Genomic DNA, 17,035 nt, shown 5'->3' with positions numbered 1-17,035 from the left:
GAGACTCACCCACACAGATCAAGAGGAAGGACTGAGACTCACCCACATAGCTCTAGAGGCAGGACTGAGACTCACTCACATAGCTATAGAGGCAGGACTGAGACTCACCCACATACCTCTAGAGGCAGGACTGAGACTCACCCACACAGATCTAGAGGCAGGACTGAGACTCACCCACACAGATCTAGAGGCAGGACTGAGACCACCCACACAGATCGGGAGGCAGGACTGAGACTCACCCACATAGCTCTAGAGGCAGGACTGAGACTCACCCACACAGATCGAGAGGCAGGACTGAGACTCACCACAAAGCTATAGAGGCAGGACTGAGACTCAAAGAGCTAGATGAGTCTGAAAGTCCTGCGTCAAAGAGCAAGATGAGTCTGAATGTCCTGCCTCAAAGAGCTAGATGAGTCTGAAAGTCCTGCCTCAAAGAGCTAGATGAGTCGAAAGTCCTGCCTCAAAGAGCTAGATGAGTCTGAAAGTCCTGCCTGGCTAAAGTCGAAAGTTGCCTCAAAAGTAGACGAGTCTGAAAGTCCTGCTCCAAACTAGAGCTGACAGGGTATTTGGGTGAGTCTTAACCTGCTTAAAAGAGTTTGGTTGTCTCAGACAAAATCTAAGTCTGAGAGTCCATCCTGCCTCTAGACTGTATGGGTGAGTCTCAGTCCTGCCTCTAGATCTATGTGGGTGAGTCTCAGTCCTGCCTCTAGTTCTGTGTGGGTAAGTCTCAGTCCGGCCTCTAGATCTGTATGGGCGAGTCTCAGTCCTGCCTCTAGATCTGTGTGGACTGAGACTCACCCAAACAGATCTAGAGGCAGGACTGAGACTCACCCACATAGCTCTAGAGGCAGCGGAGACTCTACCACACAGATCTAGAGGCGGACTGAGACTCACCCACACAGATCTAGAGGCAGGACTGAGACTCATCACACAATCTAGAGGCAGGACTGAGACTCACCCACATGATCTAGAGGCAGGACTGAGACTCACCCACATTGATCTAGAGGCAGGACTGAGACTCACCCACACAGATATAGAGGCAGACTGATACTTCACCCACATAGATCTAGAGGCAGGACTGAGACTCACCCACACAGATATAAGGCAGGACTGATACTCACCCACATAGATCTAGAGACAGGACTGAGACTCACCCACATAGATCTAGAGGCAGGACTGAGACTCACCCACACAGATATAGAGCAGGACTGATACTCACCCACATAGATCTAGAGACAGGACTGATACTCACCCACATAGATCTAAGGCAGGACTGAGGACTCACCCACATAGATCTAAGGCAGGACTGAGACTCACCCACATAGATCTAGAGGCAGGACTGAGACTCACCCACATAAATCTAGAGCAGGACTGAACTCACCCACACAGATCTAGAGGCAGGACTGAGACTAATCCACACAGATCTAGAGGCAGGACGGAGACTCACCCACACAGATCTAGAGGCAGGACTGAGACTCACTCACACAAATCTAGAGGCAGGACTGAGACTCATCCACACAGATCTAGAGGCATGACTGAGACTCACTCACACAAATCTAGAGGCAGGACTGAGACTCGCCCATACAGATCTAGAGGCAGGACTGAGACTTACCCACACATAACTAGAGGCAGGACTGAGACTCACCCACACAGATATAGAGGCAGGACTGATACTCACCCACATCGATCTAGAGCAGACTGAGACTCAACAACACAGATATAGAGGCAGGACTGATACTCACCCACATAGATCTAGAGACAGGACTGAGACTCACCCACACAGATCTAGAGGCAGGACTGAGAATCACCCACACAGATATAGAGGCAGGACTGATACTCACCCACATCGATCTAGAGGCAGGACTGAGACTCACCCACACAGATATAGAGCAGGACTGAGACTCACCCACACTCGATCTAGAGGCAGGACTGAGACTCACCCACAGATATAGAGGCAGGACTGAGACTCACCCACATAGATCTAGAGGCAGGACTGAGACTCACCCACATAGATCTAGAGGCAGGACTGAGACTCACCCACACAGATCTAGAGGCAGGACTCAGACTCACCCACACAGATCTAGAGGCAGGACGGAGACTCACCCACACAGATCTAGAGCAGGACTGAGACTCGCCCATACAGATCTAGGAGGCAGGACTGAGACTCACCCACATAGATCTAGAGGCAGGACTGAGACTCACCCATACAGATCTAGAGGCAGGATGGACTCTCAGACTTTTAGATTTTGTCTGAGACAACCAAACTCTTTTAAGCAGGTTAAGACTCACCCAAACTCACCCTGTCAGCTCTAGTTTGGAAGCAGGACTTTCAGACTCGTCTAGCTCTTTGAGGCAGGACTTTCAGACTCATCTAGCTCTTTGAGGCAGGACTTTCAGACTCATCTAGCTCTTTGAGGCAGGACTTTCGGACTCATCTAGCTCTTTGAGGCAGGACTTTCAGACTCATCTAGCTCTTTGACGCAGGACTTTCAGACTCATCTAGCTCTTTGAGGCAGGACATTGAGTGTGATAAAGGCACAGATATCTTTGGATAATTCTATTCTATAAGTGGCAAATACCTGGTACAGAAGTCTTGTAGACAAAATAGCCCTAATTATTATCATTTAAAAAAAAAGATATATATATTTGATTTAACTAGGCAAGTCACATTTTTACATTAAGTTGATTTGATTGTTGTTGTTTGTTTTATACCCAAATTATTTATTTGAACTATATAGGTTGTTTTGCTATGTGTGATGTTGTAGGACCAACACATGACTTTGGAGATGTTTTTGTTTTCCTTCAGCCATCAATGAGTTCCCTGAGGATATCTTCACCACCTACCAACGCACAAGAGGAGCTCTCCTGCTGCACATATTTGCGGTATGTGCAGCAAGTTTACCATGTGGTTCAGTAAATCAGGCATGTGTTGTCGACTGTGTGTGTGTATGTGTGTATGTGCATGCTTGCGTATATATGGGGCATGTTTCTGGTGTGTGTGTGTCCATCCATGCACTAATTAGTGGACTACAATATTACCCTACTGTGTCCTGGCCACTTCATTCGGGATAAGTTGTGCAGCTCTCTGTCTCTGACAGACAATTTTATGACAATTATAAATATTCTGTCAGCCTTGTGTCGTTGTYTATGACCTGGTATCTTCCTGTCATGTGATGTCCTGGGCTGTGCTGTGAACAACACGGGTTGGTTTGGACACAGTGCCCCAGGCAGGGCCTGTCATCGCAGTCTTACACAACAAAAGTCACATTAAACATGCAGCCTCAGATGACTCTGCTCTCTCTTTGGCAGGAAAAACAACATTCTACTTTGTGAGGGCATGATAGAGGATAGCAGGATATGTGTACAGATGTTTCTCTCTCTCTCTCAGGCCCTGTACATGTTTTTGGCCTTGGCAATCGTCTGCGATGACTACTTTGTGATGTCGTTGGAGAAGATCTGTGAGGTGGGTGAATTGGAGTCCCAATAACAACCTCCGCTAGGCCATAAACCTCCTTCCTCTCCGTATTACGCCAGTGAGGTGTTGATGTGATGTGTTTGTGTGTTGGCAGTGGTGAAAAAAGTACTAAATTGTCATACTTGAGTAAAATTAAAGATACCTTAATAGAAAATGACTCAAGTAAAGTGAAAGTCACCCAGTAAAATACTACTTGAGTAAAAGTCTAAAAGTATTTGGTTTAAAATGTACTTAAGTATCAAAAGTCAACTTATATTAAGCAAACAAGACAGCATGATTTTATAGCATTTTTTWAATTTATGGATAGCCAGGGGCATGCTCCAACACATACTTTACAAACGAAGCATTTGTGTTTAATGAGTCTGCCAGAGCAGAGGCAGTAGGGATGACCAGGGATGTGTGTGAATTGGACCATTTTCCTGTCAAACTGTAACAAGTACTTTTGGGTGTCAGGGAAAATGTATGGAGTAAAAAGTATGTTATTTTCCCAAGGAATGTAGTGAAGTAAAAGTAAAAGTTGGCAAAAATATAAATAATACAGTGAAGTACAGATACCCCAAAAAACTACTTAAGTAGTACTTTAAAGTATTTTTACTAAAGTACTTTACACCGCTGATTGATAGTTAATGTATGAGACTTCAGTATGAGACTGTGCTTCTTCCCTCTGTGTGTCTGTCAGAAACTGGACCTGAGTGAAGATGTGGCAGGAGCTACGTTCATGGCTGCTGGCAGCTCAGCACCAGAGCTGTTCGCCTCGATTATAGGTGAGGCGGGCTGTCTGATACGCTCACACAAACACACTTACACTGTACAATACCATTATTAGTATGTAGACTGTGTGTTCAATTCGCCACATTGAGTAGGTTTCAGATCAATGTTGTCTAAGAGGTGATCATATTGGGTTGATAGCTGACTCTCTCTTTACCACACTCTCATTCTCTCTCTCTCTCTCTCTCTTCCTTTCTCTCTCTTTCTCTCCTGGAGGTGTGTTTATCACTCATGGAGATGTGGGTGTTGGAACCATAGTGGGCTCAGCAGTATTCAACATTCTATGCATCATCGGTGTGTGTGGAATCTTCGCTGGGCAGGTGTGTTTGTTTGCGTGCGTGCAATCTCCATGTGCCTCAGTCTGTATTAGTGCACACTGCCAGAAGGAGACCATTGTCTTAATCACAAATCACACATACTGCATGCTGTAACACATGCTATCTTATGCCCAGTGGCATAGTGCAGTTTTGCACCGAGCAAGAAGTCTGGGTTACTTCTATTTGTTTCCTGCCTGTGAATATGATGGCAAATCAGTTCTTTCAACATAGCTCGCTAACAATGCTAGCAAGCTAGTTAGCTAGTGTGTTTGATTTGAAAACACCAACCTGTTCTTTGGTTGTTTCTACATTCTCCTAACCCATGAGGACGACTGCATTGGATGACGAGCTGGCAGTGATGAATTCATTGCTCAGTCTGAGAATTCCTCTGACGTTTTGTGCCGCTGTCATCATTTAGTGAGTGGGAACTTCATCTCGTACAAGACCGAATCAACGGCTATGGAGAAGTCGCAGTCAGATGGCGGGGAAGGCGAGGTGCCGGTGAGACCCCTTGAATGGAGAGCGAACTGTGCTGCCTGCATACCACTGAAGGACCTGCTCATCTCCCCCTTGTTGACAAACCCCTCCCCCTGCTCGACTGTCACCCCGTCTGTTGGAGGCTTGAAAATCCCAAAACGTTCAACTGTCAGTTGTCGTAGTAGCTACATGTAGCTACATATATATTTTATTTTCAAGCACCTTCAGATTTTTGTAATGAAAAGCTCTATATAAGCTGAATAAATAATAATAATAATTAATAGTATTATTATGAGGCTGAGAGAAAACGTTGCAGTTTTAAAGCACATTTCCTGTAATTCTAAACATCTTTATTCATGGTTTATGACGTGTTCATATGCTATCTGGGGGGGTCCGACCTCCGGGGTACCCCAAACCCCAACCCAAATAACACATACAGTATTAGATGTGTATATATACAGTATATACAGTTGTGTACCAGACAGATGCCCACATGATCCTAGCAAGGGTTTTACCCTAAAACAGTTAAACTGACGGGATTATGTCATCATGTTTTTAAACTGTGTTTTGTCTGATAACTGCAACAGAGCAAAAAGCTCTACTGGTCTGGTTGCATTTAAAGTGCTGCCTGCTGCCTGCAGCCTCAAAGACTATCAACTGCTTTTGACAGGACAAGAGAAACAACGATAGCACTGAGGAGTAGACTTTTGTTTTTTTAAATTGCTTTGTTTTGTAGCTACTGAAGGTTTTTAACTCGTGGACATTTTCTAAAGGAGAACGCTAATGGTATTTGCTTCAATAGTTTGTATTAATTGTTAATTTTAATGGAACTGGTTGGGTTGCCTTAAGCTCTTGTTACCCAACGTCACCCGTAGTCATCTCACTACTGTATTACTGTAGCTGCGTCGTTCCACCAAATGAGTGCCTTTTGCATCCCTTTGATATTTTAAGTAAAAACATTGTGCACCAATATTGCATTTTAAAAGCCTGTTATATTCAATGAAGTGCCCTTTAATATAGACCACATGGAGAATTCAATAAATCATGAAAAAAAAAAAAATATATCTGCATTTTGACATTTCCTTCCGTACAGCCTTTGTGACGGGAAGATTTTAACCCACCTAAACCCAATATTTCTCCAAGTTTTCACCATCATTGTAAAGCCCTCGTTATTTTGTTACATTGACAAAGTCATTTCTTAAGATTATTATTTATTTCATGTGATTAGTGATTCATTTGAAGCTTAAAAATAAACCTTTTTTAAGGTCAAACCTGTTATGTGAACTGAACTCTCGTTTTAATATGGTAAACTATTCCTTTTTAAATATTTCCTTCAAAAGACACATTGAACATCTAATAGTCAAATCATAGTATAAAAGCAGGTGAGCTGCTTCTACTCTTTTTCACAATTATTTTGTGTTTTGTGGTGGAAAACTGAGTGGGTCGAGCATAGCACGTCAACCGTGTTACCCATAGATAGACAGGCTAGAAATGTTTTAATAATACATTTTTTTGTGAATCAATTGCCCCTCCTTGTTTCACACAACAAGGTTCCATTTCCCCAGTCACAAGGGGACTTGTGGCTGATTTAGGCTGAAATCGTCAACCCTGTTACGGTCAACCCTGTAATTTTATTTGTCACTTAATAAGTACTTACTATAGTTGTATTTTATTTAACCTCTGGAGATGGGAAAACATGTTTTTTATTAAGTTTAACATGTGCTCTTTATGACAGAATGTTACAACTCTTTTTCACTAAGTTACACTTCTCAAAAGGCACCAAATTGGTGGAACGACTTAGCTATTGTAGCGAGGTGTCCTTGACTTGGACAGTACCTTTGTTTTCCTTAACCTTTCAGCCTCCATAGTGCTAATGTAACCCTTTATGATATCACATATCACAGCTGAGTTGATATGTCAACATCAAGGTTACAAAGTTACACAACACTAAAATAACATGCGATCTAACCACAATGGCCAAGAGGATAGTCTATTTCCACGGTTCATGGAACAACTTGATATATTGAATGTGCGTATTGAATATAGTGTATATGACTCTTGTTGACCTAGTGTTTAATCTAAGAACGTGCACAAAAGGAATGTGAAATCGATTTCACACTTCCTCACTCACCAACCTTTCTCTCTCCCTCTCTTTCTGTCTCTCTCGGTCTCTATCTGTCTCACTCCTCCTTTTGTCTTTCTCTCCTCTCTCACTTTCACCCCTCTCTCTCAACCTTTCTCCGACTTTATTTCTCTTTCTCCTCTCCTTTCCCACTCTCCTCCTTCTGCCTTGTTTTCTCTCTCATCCAGGTGGTGTACCTGACTAAGTTTGCAGTGTTCCGTGACTCGTTCTACTACACTCTGTCTGTGTTGGCATTGATTGCAGTGAGTAACTGATCATCTCATCTCTAGTCTACTTTACACAATGAGGCCATTCAGACTGATAGAGCCCCCAGTGGCTGTTAAACCTTCATTTACTGTCTAACTGTCTAGCCCACTGGGCTCCTAGAGGGTTGTGGGGAGGAGATGGTCAAGCAGCTGCTTGTGTGTGTGTGCATGTGTGTTTCTGGGACTCTCTGTAATATAACAAGAACTGGGTCCATATATATGTTTCAAGCATCTCAGAATAGGAGTACTGATCTAGGAGCAGGTCCCATCTGCCCATGTAATCATATTCGTTGTGATCTTCAAGGCAAAACCGATCCTAAGTCAGCACACCTACTCTGAGAAACTTGATACATACAACCCCTGTATGGTATTGTAGAAGACACTGCATACCATTTCACACTATCATACTTTACATAATGAGGTCATTCAGACAGAGAGCCCCTAGTGGCTGTTTAACCCTCATTTCCTATCTACTCCACTAGGTTCATAGAGAGGCCCTGTGGGCTGATAGACAATCATCATGAGATTAAGAGAGTAGTACAGAGAGAGTACAGAGAGAGATCTCACAGAGACTTCAGAAACTCACCGCATACTATGTCATTGCTTTTCTAGTAAACAGTGTACAGGAAATGTTTTTGGACTGTGTTGCTTTCTCACAGCATCTGTCTGACAGTAATTAGACACACTTGATGCATCGCGACATTCAAGTTTTTCTGAGTTAGAAAAAAAAAATTTGATGCTCTTCTCCCTAAAAGTATGTACTGTTTAATTAATTAATTTTTTTATTAAATGTTTTCCCTCTTTCATTTTGTCAGTTCATCTATGATGAGAAGATTGTGTGGTGAGTACCCCGCAGTGTGTTTACCTTGTGTCTCAGCAGAGGGTGTATGTGTGTGTGTGTGCGCACCTGCAGACATGTGACTCTAGTCTGTCTGTCTCTGCAGGTGGGAGAGCTTAGTGCTGGTAGTGATGTACTTTGGGTACATTCTGATCATGAAGTGAGTTCCACTGGGACCTGTTCCTTCCTGCCTCAAAGACACACACACATACACAACACACACAACACACACACACACACCACACAACACACCACACACCACACACACACACACACACACACCACACACACACACACACACACACACACACAGTAGAGCACCTGAGCGCACGCAACAAATAGTAAAATCCACTTATATACTCATACTTTCACTCACTAAGTTACATAAACTCTCAACTGAATATGTAAAACCTTTTCTCTTTTCTCACATCAGATTTAACACCAGCATCCAGAACTATTTCTCAGGGAAGGAAGACAAGAGCTTGGCCAACGGTAACACGGTGATCAGCAGCACAGCTGGAGGATGGTAATGGTTGTTATGACAGTTACATATGGGATGATCTGTCCAAGCCGTTACTCTCTCCAGGTAAAGGTAACCAGACAGGCTTTATGGTCACCTCTCAAGCCAACCCTCTGGCACTCTACTGGCCTTCTATCAAAACAACTACTCTACTGTATCTGGTTGTCTAGTAAACCTAGAAACTACTCTCAGGCCCTACTCTTGGCTCTTCCTATCTGGTTTTTACATTGTCAACAGTCCTTTCCACTTTGGCTTGATGTCGTTTGTACCCCTTGTTAAACTCTTAGATCTGATCTTCAACAGAGTTACAGACATTTCTTTTCTATAACTACGTATTTAGACTTCCACTGACTTTCACTGTGTCTTTAACCGAGTGACTCTGAGAGCTCTCCTCTCCTGTCTGGTCTAGTAGAACCAAGCTAACCTCCCTGCTGCCGTGTGGCAGCCCTGTCGCTACTGTATAGAAGCCTGTCTGTTTAGCTTTACTAAACCTACCTGCCTGCCGTGACCTGGTCTGTCAGATGTGAGATGTATTGCTGTGCTGTGCTATGCTGTGCCCTGTCACCCCTCTTCTGCTTGTCAAAGTACAGTCCATTATCCAGAGTCACAACATGTGCATGCATCTGTAAGGGTGTGTGTGTGTGTGTTGTGTGTGTGTGTTGTGTGTGTGTGTGTGTGTTGTGTGTTGTGTGTGTGTGTGTGTGTGTGTGTGTGTGTGTGTGTGTGTGTTGTGAGACATTTATATGTGTGCGTGACTGTGTGTATGGTATGTTGTGTGCCTGTGCGTGCTTGCATCTGTATGAGTGTGTGTGTATATGTCACCACACCACACACACACACACACACACACACACACACACAACACACAACACACACACACACCCACACACACACAGACAAACACACACACACACACCACACACACACACACACACACACACACACACACACACACACACACACTGACAGGTTTTAGTCTGCCTCACTCTGATGGCTGATGTATCTCATCTGACAGTGTCTTCAGGGGGGCTTCAATGGGCCTTGAACTGGGCCCATGGGGCCCACTCTGCGTGCACAAACACTTTAATTACACCTCCTGATCATACTGTTTCTCCGGCTGTTTTCAAGTTAAGTTTTCAATTTTAATGCACGTGCAACAATTACAGTGAAATGCCTTTCTGCAATCTCCAAACACAAAATGCAGTAATCAATTCAATGTAGACTAAAAATAACATACGTAGAACAAAAACACAGAAAAAAAGTAAGAAACACGAGAAAGTAACAAACTGGTTTGTGGTTGTGTAATGTTGTGTGTGATGTTGTGTTGTATATGTGTGTGTGTGTGTGTGTGTGTGTGTGTGCGTGTGTGTGCGTGCGTGCGTGTGACAGTGTGTGAGAGTGTGCGTGTGTGCGTGCGTGTGTGTGTGTGTGACAGAGAGTCTGCTGGTCTGGCATGTGAGTGTATTAGGCACGTGTGTCTGGCCATCCTTGAAAAAAGCATGTCTTTGTGGTTGTATACAGTACTGTAAGAGTAAAACAGCATGTCATCTCCTTCGTCTTGGTTGGTGTGTACAGTTAGTCCTACTTGATGCGTCTGTCTGTGTTCTGTATCTCACCATCTCTGTGTATCTCCAGTGAAGCCCACTAAGAGGTACAGTCGTAGCTCTGTGGTGATGGTAGATGAGATTATCAACTCCAGCCCTCCTAACTACCGTTTCCCCGATGCCGGCCTGCGCATCATGATCACCAACCACTTTGGCCCCAAGACACGCCTCCGCATGGCTAGCCGCCTCATCATCAATGAGGTGGGTGAGGTCACTGGGGTCGGGGGTCCGTCAGGCTTATTGGAGAGGAGCTCAGTTAAAGTGATTTACTTAGAAGTTAAGAAAGCTCGGCTAGTTCAGTTATTTTACTAGTGTAAATCAAATCGAATTTTATTGGTCACATACATGTTTTTAGKAGATGTTATTGCGGGTGTAGCAAAATGCTTGTGTTTCTATCTCTAACAGTGCAGTAATATCTAACAAGTAATATCTAACAATTTCACAACAATACACACAAATATAAAGTAAAGGAATGGAATTAAGAATATATAAATATTTGGATGAGCAATGTCAGAGCGGCATAGACTAAGATACAGTAGAATAGAATAGAGTATATACTTATGAGATGAGTAATGCGAAATATGTTAACATTATTAAAGTGACTAGTGTTCCATTATTAAAGTGGACAGTTTTTTCAAGTCTATGAATATAGGGCAGCAGCCTCTAATGTGCTAGTGATGGCTATTTAACAGTCTGATGGCCTTGAGATAGAAGCTGTTTTTCAGTCTCTCGGTCCCAGCTTTGATGCACCTGTACTGACCTCACCTTCTGGATGATAGCGGGGTGAACAGGCAGTGGCTCGGGTGGTTGTTGTCCTTGATGATCTTTTTGGCCTCCAAAAACATCGGATGTGACATCGGACATGTGACATCGGATGCTGTAGGTGTCCTGGAGGGCAGGTAGTTTGCCCCCAGTGATGCGTTGGGCAGACCCCACCACCCTCTGGAGAGCCATGCGGTTGCGGGCGGTGCAGTTGCCGTACCAGGCGGTGATACAGCCCGACAGGGCCTTCTTCACTACACTGTCTGTGTGGGTGGACAATTTCAGTTTGTCAGTGATGTGTACGCCGAGGAACTTGGAGCTTTCCACTTTCTCCACTACTGTCCCGTTGATGTGGATAGGAGGGTGCTCCCTCTGCTGTTTCCTGAAGTCTACGATCATCTGCTTTGTTTTGTTGATGTTGAAAGGTTATTTTCCTGGCACCACACTCCCAGGGCCCTCACCTTACCGGTAGTAAGCTAGGTCTACTGGAGAAAAGTACATTGTAGGACGATTTACTATTGTAGAAAGCTAGGAGAGGAGTAAAGCTTCCAGTGATAATTAGCCGGTGGACTGCATGCTATAATCATACTTGGCACATCATATCTAGTAGAACCAGTCTGTGTTGGTGAAAATATCCTGGGGGATATTCATAAAACTTTACTAGCTCATAAAGTAACTGTTTAGAGAGGGGAAACACATACATATCCCAGTAAATCAGGTGGGTGATGTTGACTGTGTGTGTGTGTGTGTGTGTGTTGTGCTTGTACTGGGGTGTCCGTCGTGTGTGTGTTGTGTTGTGCCTATTGCGGTTAGAGTCCGCTGTGGTTCGGTGTCGCCCTTGATTCGTGCTGTGTTGTTGTGGCATGTAGTGTGTGTGTTGTTGTTGTACAACAGAGTGTTGGTGCAGCAAACTAACGTGTGGACAACCTGACCCATGGTGATCACTGAGTGTAACAACCTGATTGGAGGACCTTGGAGAACGTCACGCTGACCACAAGGACAAGACTGTTGAGGAAGAGGAGGGAAATCCCTGAATTCACCTTCACCCGCTCCACTGCTGTGCTGTGTGTGTGTCTGTGTGATGTATGTGTGTTATATCTTCAATTACATTGCTGGTAAACCAATAAGCTACTCTTTAACACACTTTCACCACCATACTGAAACTATACACTCAACCTCCTCAGGTCACTCCATTGTTTTAATGAAGCTGATCTGCTGTTCCTTTTCCCTCCACCAGGGGGCTGCAGGGGGCAGTGAAGTGCTGATCTCCTGGCCCATCCTTGCTGCTACTCTACTTCACATGTGCCAAAACTGCTGCCAAGCCTCGCTTAATGGGGAACGCTTCTTCATGCCTCATACCTTCGTTTCCTCTCCACCGTGTAGGATCGCGAGACGTCTTCTCCACTTCATGGTCTGGATGGTTGAGACCACACGTTGGACATTCTTAGAACTACATGTCACTGTCATTTTGTGTTCCAAACCAGAGTTGAAAAAGTTTGATCTTTATACAAAATGCATCAGTGAATGAGACTCCTGATAACCAACTTCAAGGGTAGGGAATCTCTTCTCTTTAGTCGCTTAGCTCGCTCTGAACAGTTGCTAGCTATAGCGCTACCACCAAGGTGCACTGTTGTTTTGGCAAGATTTCTGTTATAATTCGTTAAATGTGTGTCTGTTGCAGTCACCATAAATTGGCTTACCTTGGGCATCCCTATGTGATTTGGCATCACCTTTCCTGGCAGCTGGCACGCATGCCTGCCCCGACTGTTTGCTAGACAGCCTGAATCGACCTTGCTCGACAACGCGTTACTCACTCTCTTTTTTTTCCCTTATCTCTGTCTCTCTTCAAAATCTTTAAAAATAATTTACCCGTGCTTACCAGTATACTGTATAGTCTGTTACAGAATATTCCATAGCTTATGTCTTATCCTCTCTAGGTCTTGGGGATATGGCGGTTTCCAACACCATTGGTAGTAATGTCTTTGATATCTTGGTGGGACTGGGGCTCCCCTGGGCGATACAGACCATGGCTGTGGACTATGGTTCTGAGGTAAACGAACTCGGTCTTTACACTGTTTTCCCCTCAATGGGCCTATGTTACTACTGCTTATCAATACTTCATGCCTCTTGATCTTGATCTAAAATTCTTTCTTTCTCTCTCTAGGTGATGATCAATAGCAGAGGGCTGGTCTACTCTGTGGTGCTTCTTCTGGGCTCTGTGTTTCTGACAGTGAGTTATTAAAGGAGACGTCTCTCTCGCTCTCTTTCGCTCTCTCTCTAACACTCTGTCCCTCTGTGTCCTGCAGGTTCTGGGGATCCATGTGAATCATTGGAAGTTGGACCTGAAGCTGGGTGTGTACGTGCTGGTGATGTACGTCATCTTCCTGTGTTTCTCCATCATGATCGAATACAACGTGTTCACCTTCGTCAATCTGCCCATGTGTCTGGAGCAGCTMTAGGACGGCCTACACCACCAGACAGGTGTCCCTGCTGAATTATAGACTCACATAGCCCTCTGAATCTAAACTTAGCCACTAACTACTCAATCATTTCTATCCTGAAATCCCCCTCCCCCCACACACACATACACTTCTTTTACACACCTCTTTTTCATTCCAGATGTAAATGTCTGCCCTTGCTATATCCCTTTTCCATTCCTTCACTATCCATCAATAATATAGAGATCCCTAGATACATATATTCATTCARAATATCTTCAGTTCCCCAAACACTCTCCCTACATGTTTTTCTGCTGTCAATGAGAAGAGGAGATACCAACAGAACCGTATGGATTCTCCTTACTAACCCAGAGGAACCGAAGGCTACTCTTCGTCTTTCCCTCCAGAACCCAACTCACCGTCCAAAGGAGAGATACACAGCTCACCTCTACACAGAACCCATCTAGCTGAAACCCTCCTAGTCTTCACAACATAACCCAGGACCACCATTACACTTCCTATACTTCCGTCCTCCTCTGTTTGTATCTCATCCGGTCTCAGAAATATTTTTTGGGTCAGGCAGCTCACCGACCTTCATCCCTACTAAAGAAAAGGACCCAAGCATTTATGAATTCTTCATTTATTGCCATTTTGATTTATTATATTATATTCTTCCTTTGGAAGTAAAACAAACATACATTTCATGAACATACTGCACTTTAGATGTTGCGCGTGAAATGAAGTAGTGTATATATATGACATAATATATGATATTTTTCAGTGTTACAGTTCTTCCTTTGTGTGGTTCAATAAGGAGAGAGGGGGGGAGGCAGCATGTGCCAAATCCTATCTCTCTCTCGCTGGCAGGAAGAGGAGAGTCCAGGGGAGAACCTGTCATTCTTCTGTTTCTGGACACTCCAACTGCAAGAAACTGCTGACCAAGACATTGATATGCCGTTTCCTGTGTTTGAGTGTGAGTGAAAGTARGTGAGACATTGCAAGGAAGGGAGGAGAGTCTCCTCTATTAGTATTCAGCACCACTGTGGAGAGGAGAACACATCTTGGAAGACTATGCCCCAMTGGTGCTTGGTGGATGCTGATTTAACACAAAGCTCAAGTGTACCGAGAGAACAGGACTTGGGCCCGGGCCCGGCCCCTTTGGCTGAGGAAAAGCATGGATTTATTTTGGCCTCCTGTAGGTTGGACTGCCCGAGCCAGGCTCGTCCTCCTGAGTCATGTTGATTTGTTTTGATTGCTTAATTGTGTGTTTGATATCTTCAGCTCCTTCAGCTTGTGTTCTGTCTGAGGCCTGTTCCATCAGATACAATACAGACCCATTCAGTTTCCTCACCTCCCTGTGCTCCAGCCTGTCCGTCTCGGCGGGCTGAAGAGATGCTGCTGATGATGGGGATCTGTGCTTCACAATGGTACACTTCTTTGTGTTGTGTGTTTGTTTATATGTAAATACGACCTGTCATGCACAAGCTGAGGTTCTCTCGTTGTGAATCCAGTGCTACCTTAATTCTGCCAGTCGGGCAAGGCGGGGAAAGTGGGATGCAGTTCCTGTGTAGATATTTTAAACTGCTTCCYTCTTTCCCCTACCCTGCTCCAAATCCTTCTCTTCCTCCTCCTCACTTKTTTTTCTCCTCCTGTCTCTCTCATTGTGATTTTGTCTTCTCTAAATGCACGATGGGACATATATTTATTTCTCCTGCGGAGCAGAAGCTTAGCGTGATGGGATCACTACCCTGTCCGTCCATCAACCTCCAAATATTGGCAGCTACGAGTTGAGTTGCCCTCCGCCCATCTGACTGACCTTGTTAAGGGTCGTGTTCATCAGGGCACACAATGGAAAACACCTTAAACCAAAAAAGTGTTTCTTATTGGACAAGTCTATGTAGTTGCTTCCTGTTTCAGTCTGTTTTCTTCCGTTTGGTACCTAATGAACACAACCCAGTTCAGGGGTCACTATGGGAGCAGAGGGTGGCACCTGTGTCAATGTCAGTTGTTACTGGGTGTTTCAGTGTTGAGAAGTTCTGTCACTGTTTTCTGTGTTAAAAGGCAGACATTGGATGGAGTGTGTGGTATATACACTCAGTGGCTAGTTTATTAGGTACACCAATGGTTAGCTCCTACACACAGTGAGTCACTTGGCCATGGCTTGCTATATAAAACAGGCAGACAGGCATCGGGGCATTCAGTTACTGTTCGATTGAACGTTAAAATGGTCAAAACTAGTGACCTAAGCGACTTTGAGCGTTGTTTGATCGTCGGTGCCAYGTGRGCCGGTTCTGGTATCTCAGAAACAAACGGCCAGCCTTCTGGGCTTTTCACGCACGACAGTCTAGTGTTTACCGAGAATGGTGTGACAAACAAAAAACATCCAGTCAGCGTCAGTCCTGTGGGCAGAAACAGCTCGTTGATGAGAAGTTGAAGGAGAATGGCAAGAATCGTGCAAGCTAACAGGCGGGCCGCAAACAGGCAAATAACGGCGCAGTTCAACAGTGGTGTGCAGAACGGCATCTGGTCACGGATGGGCTATTGCAGAGACGACCTCACTGGGTTCTACTCTTATCAGCTAAAAACAAGAAGAAGTGGCTCCAGTGGCCGCGCGATCACCAACACTGGACAACTGAGGAGTGGAAAAACATCACCTGGTCTGACAAATCCCGGTTCCTGTTGCATRATACTGTTGGCAGAGTCAGGATTGGACATAAGAAGCATGAGTCCATGGCCTCATCCTGCCTGGTGTCAACGGTACAGGCTGGTGGCGGTGGTGTAATGGTGTGGGGAATGTTTTCCTGGGCCACGTTAGGTCCCTTGATACCAATTGAGCAATATTTCCATCCCCTGAAGAATTGAGGCTGTAGTGGAGGCAAAGGTTGTCCGACCCAGTAATAATAAACTAGCCACTGAGTGTATTATATAAACACATGTATGCAATCTCAATTAAAAGAGGACCAGTTAAGGGTGGTACAGTATATTATGCATTTGAGATTTTTTTATTTTATTGAAGCTGCTGAAAGCATTTATACTATACAAGTACATGCACTTATGCACACACATTTATGCATMCACAAAACACACACACACACTTGTCAAATGTTTACTCCCCATGCCCAAAGTACACATACACAAACACACACTTTTCAAATGTTTACTCCCATGCTCACACAGGCAATCTCATAAACACACACACACACACAAAATATATTTTCTTGTCTCAGTGGTAGTAGCTGGTGCATTGTTAAATGATAAGTGATGATCTGATCTGACAGGAGGGTAATGTCAGTGTTGAACGAAAGCCAGATGAATGTTGCTACGGTCGGTTTATTATGGTCTGAGTTATGATGTCACCTACACCTTAGGTGCATGGTAAATAAACAAACAAACAAACAAAGGGCGGGCTCTAGTACTGGTCTGGGTCATGTTCATTACAGCACGCAAT

The 17,035-nt window shown here is 44.3% G+C and overlaps 1 pseudogene; it reads left to right on the top strand.

Annotated features, from left to right (window-relative positions):
- The window catches only part of LOC111962992 (sodium/potassium/calcium exchanger 4-like), a 46,115-nt pseudogene extending 29,334 nt beyond the window's left edge, over positions 1 to 16,781 (top strand).
- Positions 16,782 to 17,035: the final 254 nt, after the last annotated feature.

The sequence above is a fragment of the Salvelinus sp. IW2-2015 genome, linkage group LG4q.2 (genome assembly GCF_002910315.2).
Source record: "Salvelinus sp. IW2-2015 linkage group LG4q.2, ASM291031v2, whole genome shotgun sequence".
Lineage (NCBI taxonomy): Eukaryota > Metazoa > Chordata > Actinopteri > Salmoniformes > Salmonidae > Salvelinus > Salvelinus sp. IW2-2015.
The sequence above is the reverse complement of the archived record's forward strand: the minus strand, read 5'-3'. Positions and strand labels throughout refer to the sequence as shown.